The sequence below is a fragment of the Balaenoptera borealis genome, assembly GCF_965194805.1.
Source record: "Balaenoptera borealis genome assembly, chromosome: 5".
NCBI lineage: Eukaryota > Metazoa > Chordata > Mammalia > Artiodactyla > Balaenopteridae > Balaenoptera > Balaenoptera borealis.
Genome location: NC_138862.1, coordinates 133,798,110 through 133,810,207, shown reverse-complemented (window position 1 = coordinate 133,810,207; position 12,098 = coordinate 133,798,110). Strand labels below are relative to the sequence as shown.

The following is a 12,098-nucleotide window of genomic DNA, read 5'->3' as shown; positions in this document are numbered from 1 at the left end:
CATTTTTGAAAAGACATTTTGAGTTTCATTTGTTGCCTGTTGAATCTGAAAAATGAGTAAGCTCTACAGAGGGAAACTTCGGAAATTTGAGATATTGAAAACAGAGGAAAAGGTCATGCCTAGAAATATCAATTTAGTAATCACATGAGTATATGTCATTATTGAAACTGAGAGAATAGCTAGACTTTTCATCAGTTCGGGACCTTCAGTTGCAAGCAACAGGAACCCATTCAAGGCTATTTAAGAAAGAAATGTATTAGAAGGATATGAAATAGATCACAGAAGTAAAGGACTTCCTCTCCTTAACTAAATTGGAAGGATGATTAGACTGGAAACCAGACCTGTGTTCTTGTCCTGACTTTTGCACTCATTCCCTATGAAGCCTTGGTTAACTTTCTTGATACTCCTTAGTTTCCTGGTCTCTGTAAAGTAGTAGGTAGGACCGGATGATACAGAAGAGCCATTTTCAGTATGGAATTCTCAAATATTTCTATTTACAAGAATTGTCTTCAGTGATACTGGGAAAGAATTTCCCAGGAAGGAATGGTAAGGTTTGGGAGAAAATGCAATCAAAAGACTTTTTCTATAGTGAGAATATCAGTGGGAGTGCCCACTAGTCTTTTAAGTTCTGACTCAGTAGATCAGTTAGCATTTCTATATCATGTAGTCTCAAGCTAGGAATAATCTCTTTTCAGAGAGTTCAACATCAGATATAAAAATCCAGATTGTCCATAGATGTTATTTCTACCATGTTCTAGATTCTAGAGTTGCAGATGACAAGTCTGATGCTAGTCTTGCTGTTTGGAATGTTTTGATTTTAGAAATCCAGATATATATTTTTTTAATTAATCCTGCTCAGAACTCAGTGAGGACCTTCAATTTATAGACTCAAGTTTTTTTTCAAAATAAGGAAATTTTCTTTTATCATTTTTGAAAATAACTGCCTCTCTACCACCTGTTCTTTTGTGGACCTTCTGGAATGCCTAGTGAGGATCTCAGACTGTCCTCTGGGTCTTTTGGCATCCCTCCTTATTTTCATATTTGTATATCCTTACCCTCTACTTTGAAATATTTCTTCTCAATCATCTTCCAAGCCACTCTTTTAGTTCTTAACAGTAATTATTCGCTCTTTCAGTTGAACTACTACATTTTTAATTAAAACAAATAATTTTAAACCCAATAACTTTTCTATGCAGTAAGAAAATCTTCCTAAATACTCTTATTATTATCATTGTCATTGGTCAGCTTGTATCTCTAGTGGCTCAGTTTCACTAAGCAACATCTGCTGTCCTCCTCCCTATGGTTGCACTACTATTTCCTCTGGCAAATCATGACTTACAATCTTTCCACACTCATTCCACCTTCCAGCAATCAAGTAAGCATCACCCTAGATGGTAGGAAACTTGCAAATAGTGGGAAGTGCAGCAGTCACTGGGGGCCAGTGAAGCACTGGTCCGTTTTCTATTCCTTCTCCCTGAGGAAGCCTCTGCATACAGACCTCCTGAGTTGCAAGACTTGGTTGTCTCCTAGACTTGAGGATTTGAGGATTTCATCCCATCCAATTAACTCCCTGGCAGTTACTCAGGGTCCAGGAAGATCCATCAGGCCCATCATCAAAGACCACACTTGGACTCCCTCCTTAAGGAGATCCTTTCATCTCTCCTATGCCCATCCCTAACCACTCTTTTCCCCTGGCCTCTCAGCCTCTGTATGTCCTAGAACCTATCGGGCCCAAAGGGGAATAAATACGTCCAGAGCTTGCTCTCTTACCCAGAAATCCCAGGAAAAGTGGCCTCAATAATACCTCCAGTGTCAATCCCATCTGCAACTTGGTGCAGTAGAAGTAGATGATTTGGAGTCAAGAGGGATTGACATGAAGGATACACCTTCAGGCTGCATCTTCCCAGAATCCCTTACCTCAAAGTGTCTCTTGAACTCAAATGCTATTTAAGTACAACTAAAAAGATCAAAGTCCAAGTTTCTAAAGCATATAACATAGGGTGATTATTCATATTACAGAAAAACTCTGTTTTGCAAAATATTACATTACAGAGTAGCTAGCACCTCCTTAGAATTACAATAGCCTGATGTTTTAAAAAAATAACCTGATGAATGCTTGGTCTTTCGTGGTTATGCCTAGTGCAGAAAGAGAAGCCCACATATGATTTCCCTCATCCTTCATCAAGCTGCTCTAGATTGTCTTGATGCTATCATTTTCCTTTCCCTCAAACCAAGGAATTTACCAGACATGGTTAGGTTCAACTTGGTCACTGAGCAAGGCCTTAATACATGGATACAGTTCTTTCTGAGAGAGGAGTAAACAGTGAAAGGCACAGTGGAAGTTGGCTGCTTGAGTTTGGTCTCCAAATAAGCAGATTCTTTGCTGGGCACTGTGATAGGGCCAGGGCTGAGGGGGTAGCATTGTTGTGTGGGCTATACACAACTTCAACCATAACTTCCACCTCGCCTCTTTTCATGCCTCTGCCTATACTACTCAGGACACAAGCACACCAGTGGCCAAGGCAGAGAGAAGCCGATCCTGGGAAGATTCTCCTCCAATGTCCACACTGGTTGTCCATTTCTTTTGTGGAGTATTGGAAGATACGAGGACCCCTTCTCAACTCACAGGATGGGCAGGTCCAGTTCTTTGTTCCCAGATAGTACAAGGTCAGCTGGACTGAGAAAGGAAGAATCTGGTGGTAGATGTCACCAGGAATTCTTCCTTTCTCGTCCTTCTCTACCACTCCAGGACTCTAAGAGCATAAAATGCTGACTTTTCCTTCCCTTGAACTTCAGAGATCTCCTATTTCTGTGGCTGCAGGTGTCCAAGATGACAATTCCTGAGCAAGACAAGAAATCCATGTCCAGTTGCCAACCCCACCCAACTAACTGCCCTGTAAGGTAAGTGCTTCCTCTTTCACCCTTACCCCCGAATCAGGATAAGTACTAGTAACTAAATTTGGAGAAATACATTTTAGCACCATTAAACACCAGGTTAATGAGCCAATCTGTTCACAACAGCTTACAAGTGTGTTTTCCACTTTGCCACCAGCAACTTCCCACTGGATATCAAGGCAGAGGGGAGATGCCTCACATCTGCAGCTGTGACACACTTTTACCCAGGTTTTGAACATGTTTAAGGAATTGAATTAACTGCCTTCATATGACAAGGCAGGAAAGAAGACATTTTCCAGAGTGGCATTTTCTTAAGAGTTTCTGATCTACCAAGGAACTGTTATCATCTGCTCATCCCTCAAATAGATAGTGTGCACTTGTTATATGTTGAGTACTGAGGATACAACAATGAGTAAGGTGGATGGGCCTAGCAATTAGGAATTTAATGTATTCATTCCTGTATTCACTTCTTCATCAAATGTTTATTGACTATCTACTACATACAATGCCATTTTTGACTGCAGAATTATCTAAAACTATTAAAGCTTAAACTGTCATTGAGCACTTTATAGAATGAGAAAAGTAAAGCAAAGAGACCCTATCCCTAGCTTACATTAGGCAAAAACAAAATTATCAGAGGACGAGAAATTCTATGCAGAAAATTATGAAAGAGTCATGTGCTGAAGAAGGACTAGGTGATTACTTTAGAACAGGCGGTCGGGGAAGGCTATGATTTGAGTGATACAAAAGAGGCAGTTACATATAATAAGGGGCAAAAGTATTTCATACACAGAGAACAGCATTCCAAACACAGGAAAGAGCTGGTGCCAGGCTATAAGGCAGGGAAAAGCTTGGTATGTCTGAGGACAAAAAAGGATTTCTATGACCCAGAAATCTCATCCGAGGTGTTTGTCCAAGGGGAAGAAGATAGCTTTGTACACAAACATAGGTGGATAGCAGCCACATAAGTCACAACATCCAGCAGCTAGGGCAAGACAAAGTGTGGAATTCTACTCAGCAATGAAAAGGAATGAGTTTGTAAGAGCATGGATAAATCTTAGGAACACTGTGTTTAGTGAGCAAGCCTTATGCAAAAGACAGTACATGCAGCATTCCATTTATATGATGAACTCTAGTTCAATATATGTTGAGTAATTAGGGGGAAATGTACTGATGTCTTCATTTTACTTTTTTTTTTTTTTTTTGGCTGCCACGCAGCTTGTGGGATCTTAGTTCCCCGGGCCCTCGGCAGTGAAAGCATGGAGTTCTAACCATTGGACCACCACGGAGTTCCCTATCACTGTTTTATTTATTTACTTACTTATTTATTTAGCTATGCTGCGTGGCATGCAGGATCTTAGTTCCCCAACCAGAGATCAAACCTATGCCCCTGCAGTGGAAGCATGGAGTCTTAACCACTGGACCACCAGGGAAGTCCCTTCATTTACTTTTAAATGCACCAAAATATAAGATGGATTAATAGACAGATAGAAGAGTGAACAAATGAATAAATTATGTGATAATGCAATTAAACTAAAATTTTTAACAGTAGAACCAAATTGGTGGGTACACAGGTATTTACTGTAAAATTCTTTCAATGTTGCTGATATTTAAAATTTTTCATAATAAAAGCTTGGGAAAGAAAAGAAGGCCAGTGCAGCTAGAGTACCCTAATGTGATGGAGACAAGTATTGATCAAATAATTCACACAAATAAATGTATTTCACTAATGTGATTTTTGCTTGAAAATGATACTTCTCTCCCTCCATTCAATTGGTTTCATGGTTTCTAGTTAGTAAACAATAAATTCTGTAGTCACATATCATTTGCTCAATGCAGATTGATACAGAAACAATATTCAGTGAACACTCACTACATCTTGGGCACTATGCTGAAGGAAATAGGGCAGAAGTATGAGTTATTTATTCCCAACAAGAAATTTGCAAAGATAGTTGGGATGGTTGGACCAACTCATATGAAATAATCAGAGAACAAGATAGGGCAGATAAAAAGATAATGCTACCATAAAAAAAATGGGATTTAAAGAAGAAGGCAGCTGGCAAGAGGGGTTAGCTGAGTGGACCCAGAAAGAAAGATGATGAAATTTGGTTCAGCTGTAGAATCTAGATAAGCAGTGGAGAGAAGGCAGTGTGAGGTGTCCTGGTCACAATGTGATGTTTATTAAGTACCCACTATGCTGTAAGCATAGTACATTACATTAATTTAACAAATATTTACTTTATCCTCAAGTGCTAGAAGTAAAACAGGGCACAATTTTTTCTTTACTTAATAGATCTTACATTCTAATGGGTTGGGAAAGAGGGAGTAACAGTCAATAAAAAAGATAAATAAATGTCCAGTTTAATGGCAGTGATAAGAGCTAAGACAAAGAATAAACAGGGAAGAAGGATGCAGTGTTAAGGGGAGCAGTAACATTTTAGATATGGTAAACTCACTGAGGAGGGAATTCTTGAGTAAAAACATAAAAGAATTAGAGAGCTGATGATTAGGGTTTTGGGAGGAAAACAAGTCCAGGCAGACAGAACACACAAGGGCAAAAGTCCTAAGGCAGTAGCATTTCAAATATCTTATACAAATGTCAGAAAAAGGAGAAGACACTATTATCTCACTTAATCCCACAGCCATCAACCCTATGAGCTAGTTGTGTTCTATAATCATCCACATTTGACAGATGAGAAAACTAAGGCACAGAAATGTTAAGATAGCCTCAATCCACTCAAAACAAACCCTCAGTAGAATTAGTCATGACCATGTCAGAACAAAGTTTTTTACACAACTAACTGGTGAACAACCATTGATAGGAAGATGCTGGAACCCACCAAAAAAATAATCCACATCCAAAGACAAAGGAGAAGTCACAATGAAATGGTAACAGGGATACAATCACAATAAAATCAAATCCCATACCCATCCGGTGGGTGACCCACAAACTGGAGAACAATTATACCACAGAAGTTCTCTCACTGTAGTAAAGGTTCTGAGACCCACGTCAGGCTTCCCAGCCTGGGGGTCTGGCAATGGGACTAGGAATCCCCAGGGAATCTGAATTTGAAGGCCAGTGGGATTTGATTGCAGGACTTCCACAGGACTGGGGGACACAGAGATTCCATTCTTGGAGGGCACACACAAAGTCTTGTCTGCACCAGGACCCAGGGAAAGGAGCAGTGACCTCATAGAAGACTGAACCAAACCTACTTGCTAGTGTAGAGGGTCTCCTGCAGAGGTGGGGTGTGGCTGTGGCTCACTGCAGGGACAAGGGCACTGGCAGCAGCAGTTCTGGGAAGTACCCATTGGAGTGAGCCCTACTGGAGGCCACTGCTAAGCCCCACCCATATAGACTGTAGACTCCAGTGCTGGGTCACCTCAGGTCAAACAACTAACAGGGAGGGAACACAACATCACCCATCAGCAGACAGGCAGATTAAACTTTTACTGAGCACAGCCCAGCAATCAGAGCAATATCTAGTTCTACCCATCACCAGTCCCTCCCATCAGGAAGCTTGCACAAGCCTCTTGGATAGTTTCATCCACCAGAGGATGGACAGCAGAAGCAAGAAGAACTACAATCATGCAGCCTGCAGAAAGAAAACCACAATCACAGAAAGTTAGATAAAATGAAAAGGTAAAGGATTATGTCCCAGATGAAGGAACAAGATAAAACCCCAGAAAAACAACTAAATGAAGTGGAGATAGTCAACCTTCCAGAAAAAGAAGTCAGAATAATAATAATGAACATGATCCAGGACCTCAGAAAAAGAATGGAGGCAAAGATTGAGAAGATGTAAGAAATGTTTAACAAAGACCCAGAAGAACTAAAGAACAAACAAACAGAGATGAATGATACAATAACTGAAATGAAAAATACACTAAAAGGAATCAATAGCAGAATAATGAGGCAGAAGAATGGATAAGTGACCTGTAAGACAGAATGGTGGAAATCACTGCCATGGAACAGAATAAAGAAAAAAGAATGAAGAGAAATGAAGACAATCTAAGAGACCTTTGGGACAACATTAAATGCACCAACATTCGCATTATAGGGGTCCCAGAAAGAGAGGAGAAAGTGAAAGGACCCGAGAAAATATTTGAAGTGATAATAGCTGAAAAATTCCCTAACATGGGAAAGGAAACAGTCAACTGAGTCCAGGAAGCAAAGAGAGTCCCAGGCAGGATAAACCCAAGGAGGAACACACCAAGACACATAGTAATCAAATTGACAAAAATTAAAGACAAAGAAAAAATATTAAAAGCAACAAGAGAAAAATGACAAATAACATACAAGGGAACTCCAATAAGGTTATCAGTTGAGTTCTCAGCAGAAACTCTGCAAACCAGAAGGGAGTGGCACTATATATTTAAAGTGAAGAAAGGGAAGAACCTACAAACAAGAATACTCTAACCAGCAAGCATCTCATTCAGATTTGATGGAGAAATCAAAAGCTTTATAGACAAGCAAAAGCTAAGAGAATTCAGCACCACCAGAGCAGCTTTGCACCAAATGCTAAAGGAACTTCTCTAGGCAGGAAAGAGACTAGCAACTTAAACACACACACACACACACACACACACACACACACAAACAAACAGAACTTGTACATATATAGACTGTTATATCAAAACCTCATGGGAACAGCAAACCCAAAAAGTACAATAGATACACACACACAAAGAAAAAGCAACCCAAACACAAAACTAAATATGTTCATCAAACCACAAGAGAAGAAAACAAAAGAGGAAGGGAAGAAAGAAGACCGACAAAACAAACCCAAAACAATTAAGAAAATGGCAATAGGAATACACATATTGATAATTACCTTAAATGTAAATGGATTAAATGTGCCAACCAAAACACACAGACTGGCTGAGTGGATACAAAAACAAGACTGGTATATATGCTGTCTGCAAGAGACCCACCTCAGACCTAGGGACACATACAGACTGAAAGTGAGGGGAAGGAAGAAGGTATTCCATGGAAATGGGAATCAAAAGAAAGCTGGAGTAGCAATATACACATCAGAGAAAATAGACTTTAAAATAAAGACTGTTGCAAGAGACAAAGAAGGACACTACACAATGATCAAGGGATCAATCCAAGAAGAAGATATAACAATTGTAAATATATATGCACCAACAGAGGATCACCTCAATATATAAGGCAAGTACTATCAGCCATAAAGGGAGAAATTGACAGTAACCCAATAATACCAGCGAATTTTAACACCCCACTTTCATCAATGGACAGATCATCCAGACAGAAAATCAATAAGGAAACACAGGCCTTAAATGACACATTCGATCAGATAGAATTAATTGATATTTATAGAACATTCCATCCAAAAGCAGAAGAATATACATTCTTCTCAGGGGCACTCGGAACATTCTCCAGGATTGATACATGCTGGGACACAAGGCAAGTCTCAGTAAATTTAAGAAAACTAAAATCATATCAAGCAACTTTCCAATCATAACACTATGATACTGGAAATAAACTAGAAGAAAAAATCTATAAAAAACACAAACACATGGAGGCTAAATGATAGGCTACTAAACAACCAATGGATCACTGAAGAAATTAGAGGAAATCAAAAAATACCTAGAGACAGATGAAAATGAAAGCACAATGACCCAAAACCTATGGGAAGCAGCAAAACCAGTTCTAAGAGAGAAGTTTATAGCAATACAATCTTACCTCAGGAAAAAAGAAAAATCTCAAATAAACAACCTAACCTTACACCTAAAGCAACTAGAGAAAGAAGAACAAACAAAACCTAAAGTTAGTAGAAGGAAAGAAATCATAAAGATTGGAGCAGAAATAAATTAAATAGAGACAAAGAAAACAATAGCAAAGGTCAATGAAACTAAAAGCTGGTTCTTTGAAGAGGTAAACAAAATTGATAAACCTTTATCCAGAATCATCAAGAAAAAGAGGGAAGGTCTCATATCACTAAAATTAGAAATGAAAAAGGAGAAGTTACAACTGACACCACAGAAATACAAAGGATCATAAGAGACTACTACAAGCAACCCTATGCCAATAAAATGGACAACCTGGAAGAAATGGACAAATTCTTAGAAAGGTACAATCTCCCAAGACTGAACCAGGAAGAAATAGAAAATATGAACAGACCAATCACAAGCACTGAAATTGAAAGTGTAATTAAAAAACTCCCAACAAACAAAAGTCCAGGACCTGATGGATTCACACATTGATTGTGATTCACACAGTTGATCGACTCACATCAAACATTTAAAGAAGAGCTAACACCTGTCCTTCTGAAACTGTTCCTAAAAATTGCAGAGGAAGGAAAACTCCCAAACTCATTTTATGAGGTCACTATCACCCTGATACAAAAACCAGACAAAGATACCACACAAAAAAAGAAAATTATAGGTCAATATCACTGATGAATATAGATGCAAAAAATCCTCAGCAAAATACTAGCAATCTGAACCAGCCGAGGTGACTGGGTCATGGGGGAGAGTCCCTAAGGCCTTTCCCCGCCAGTGTCCTAGCTTTTTTGGCTCCTAAAGTCATCAGGGTCGTTTGTCATTGCCGAGGCCACGTCTGCGAAAGGAGAGACTCGCTCCGTGCCTGCTGGTTCCTCTACGTTATCCGTTGGTGTGGCCCTGATGCTGCGGCAGGCTCCGGATTCCTAGAACGCTGGAGCGAATTTAGAAGATTTTGTTCATGTGTATGGCATAGAAGATGAATTCGTCCTCCTCCACCATGAATGAAGAACCTGATGCTCTCTCAGTAGTTAACCAGCTCCGGGATCTAGCAGCAGATCCATTAAACCGTAGAGCCATTGTCCAGGATCAGGGATGTCTGCCCGGCCTTATTTTATTTATGGAACATCCCAACCCCCCTGTCGTCCACTAGGCTTTGCTCGACTACAACTCCAGGAGAAACAAAACTGCTGGCCTCTGAAATCTATGAAATTCTTCAGTCTTCCAATATGGCAGATGGTGATAGTTTCAATGAAATGAATTCACGTCGAAGGAAAGCTCAGTTTTTTCTGGGAACCACAAACAAACGTGCCAAAACAGTGGTTTTGCATATAGATGGTCTTGATGATACGTCTTGGAGAAACGTGTGTGAAGAGGCTTTGTTAAAAATTAAAGGCGTTATTAGCTTTACTTTTCAAATGGCTGTTCAAAGATGTGTGGTGCGAATCCGTTCAGATCTGAAAGCAGAGGCTTTGGCATCAGCAATAGCATCAACCAAGGTTATGAAGGCTCAGCAAGTTGTGAAAAGCGGAAGTGGAGAAGAGATGCTGGTCCCGTCCAAGACACGCCTGTGGAAGTAGAACAGAACACAGACCTGCCCGACTACCTGCCTGAGGACGAGAGTCCCACAAAGGAGCAGGACAAAGCAGTGTTCCTGGTGGGCTCACACCCAGAGGGTGGAGCTAGCTGGCTGAGCACAGCTGCAAACTTTTTATCCAGATCATTCAAGGACTGTGTAAACGAACAAGGGGCCAGTTTTCCATTGTTGTGGTGAACTGTCAAGTGCAATTTGCAATAAGTTATCATGAAAAGTTTCTAGATTACATGATTAAGAATGCTGCATTTTACATTTTACTGGACATTTTACCCCACTAAGTGGTAAAAAGGACAGAGGCTACAGGTGGAATTGCTTTGTTTATGAAGGTGTTTTGGTTTTGTTTTCCTTTGTTTAAATTGCCTCACTTTTTAAAAAACATGGGTCCACTGTTAAACCAAACATGTATTTGTGCAGCTTTACATTTTATTTTACACAAAGCACGTGATTAGGAAAACTTGTTTTCTCAAGGACCCATTTGAAGAGAAGTTTTTTGGTTTTTTTTTTAGCTCAAGTTGTGCATGAATTACTGAACACTTTTCTCTGCCTTTTCTAGTGAAAGATAATTGCTTTGGTACTCTTTCTTTCTCGTGAAATATACTTGTTTTGAAAGCATTTCTCATAATTCCCCTTTTGTGCCTTTTTTATTTTGCCAACCATGTTTATAGAAAGGACGTTACTAGTGACATTTTGTGAATTAAAACATATTCCTTGCAATGTAACAAACCCCTAAAAATACAACTCTACAAAAACTTGGCAGTCTTATTTGTTATAATTTTTAAAAGATTAACACAAAATCAGTCGAGAAGGAAACATGTATATCAGCAAAATGTTATTGGAGACTATTTGAATGTGACCAAATGTGGTCCTAGTTGACTACTGTTCAGTTTGGTTTATATCAGCTCTTGAGAATTATGTCCACCCTAATATTGGGAGTGACTGTAAATGGTCTCTAGGCCTTACTTTGTGATTACACACTATCCCCTGCTAAGAAAACAAACAAACAAAAAAATAGTAAAGAACTGACAAACTTGAAAAAAGAAAACAAAAATGGAATGCCTATAATGCCGTAGTGCTATTTGATAGAGTCTAACCTTAAAACATGAATTGCTTGGCAGATGCCTATTCAGTAGGTGTTTTCTTGTATTGCCTTTTGTGAATTTATTATGAACATGCAGTCATATTGAATGAAAAAAAAAAAAGACTCAACTTGTTGCTTATAAAGAAATAAAGCCAGCATTTGTCCGTCCACTTAAACTTTTTGCCAGAAAAAAACAGGACTTCAGCAAAGGTAAGATAAATAAATATAAACATATATATATAAATTTTTTGGTATAGATTTAAGAGCTAATTACATATATGTAATGTTTTATTAAATTTCTCAAATATTTGGCAACAAAAAATTTTCTTTTGGAAATCCAACTAACTCCAGATAAAGTTTAATGCTAATATGATTAAAACCTAATAGGAGGAAATCAAAAACTTTTTTCATCAACATGTAGAGCTGCTATTTTACTCCTTGGAGAATGTGAAGTGAAAATTGGACCCTGGAGGGTTTCCTTGCATTTTCATTGCTTCTCTTTTAGAGGAAACTAAAAGCATCCAGTGTCACTGGAGAAGAATTATTGTAAAATAGTTCACCAACAAGAATCTTGAGTTCAAGAACATTGTGACCTTATGGAGGGAGGGGTGTTGAGGGTATGGAGAGTAATATTTTTTCACCTGGGCTCTGATTCAGGTGATGCACACAGCTGAAAATATAAGCTTTCAGGGCATGTATTGCTTTAAATGCATAGTACAACTTGCTGCCAGACCAGATGTGTTGAAAAACAAAAAACAAAAACCAAAACCACCTCCTTTC

The 12,098-nt window shown here is 39.0% G+C and overlaps 1 protein-coding gene and 1 pseudogene across 3 annotated transcripts in view; one reads left to right on the top strand and one right to left on the bottom strand.

Moving 5' to 3' along the window:
* Positions 1-10,417, top strand: part of LOC309629539 (armadillo repeat-containing protein 1 pseudogene) — a 150,674-nt pseudogene extending 140,257 nt beyond the window's left edge. Inside the window, exon 2 of the transcript XR_014249508.1 lies at positions 7,087-10,417. The product of XR_014249508.1 is annotated as an armadillo repeat-containing protein 1 pseudogene (transcript). The remainder of the gene's footprint in view (positions 1-7,086) is intronic.
* CPNE4 (copine 4) overlaps positions 1-12,098 on the bottom strand; it is a 611,710-nt gene that overhangs the window by 549,226 nt on the left and 50,386 nt on the right. The gene's annotated exons all lie outside the window — the stretch shown is intronic.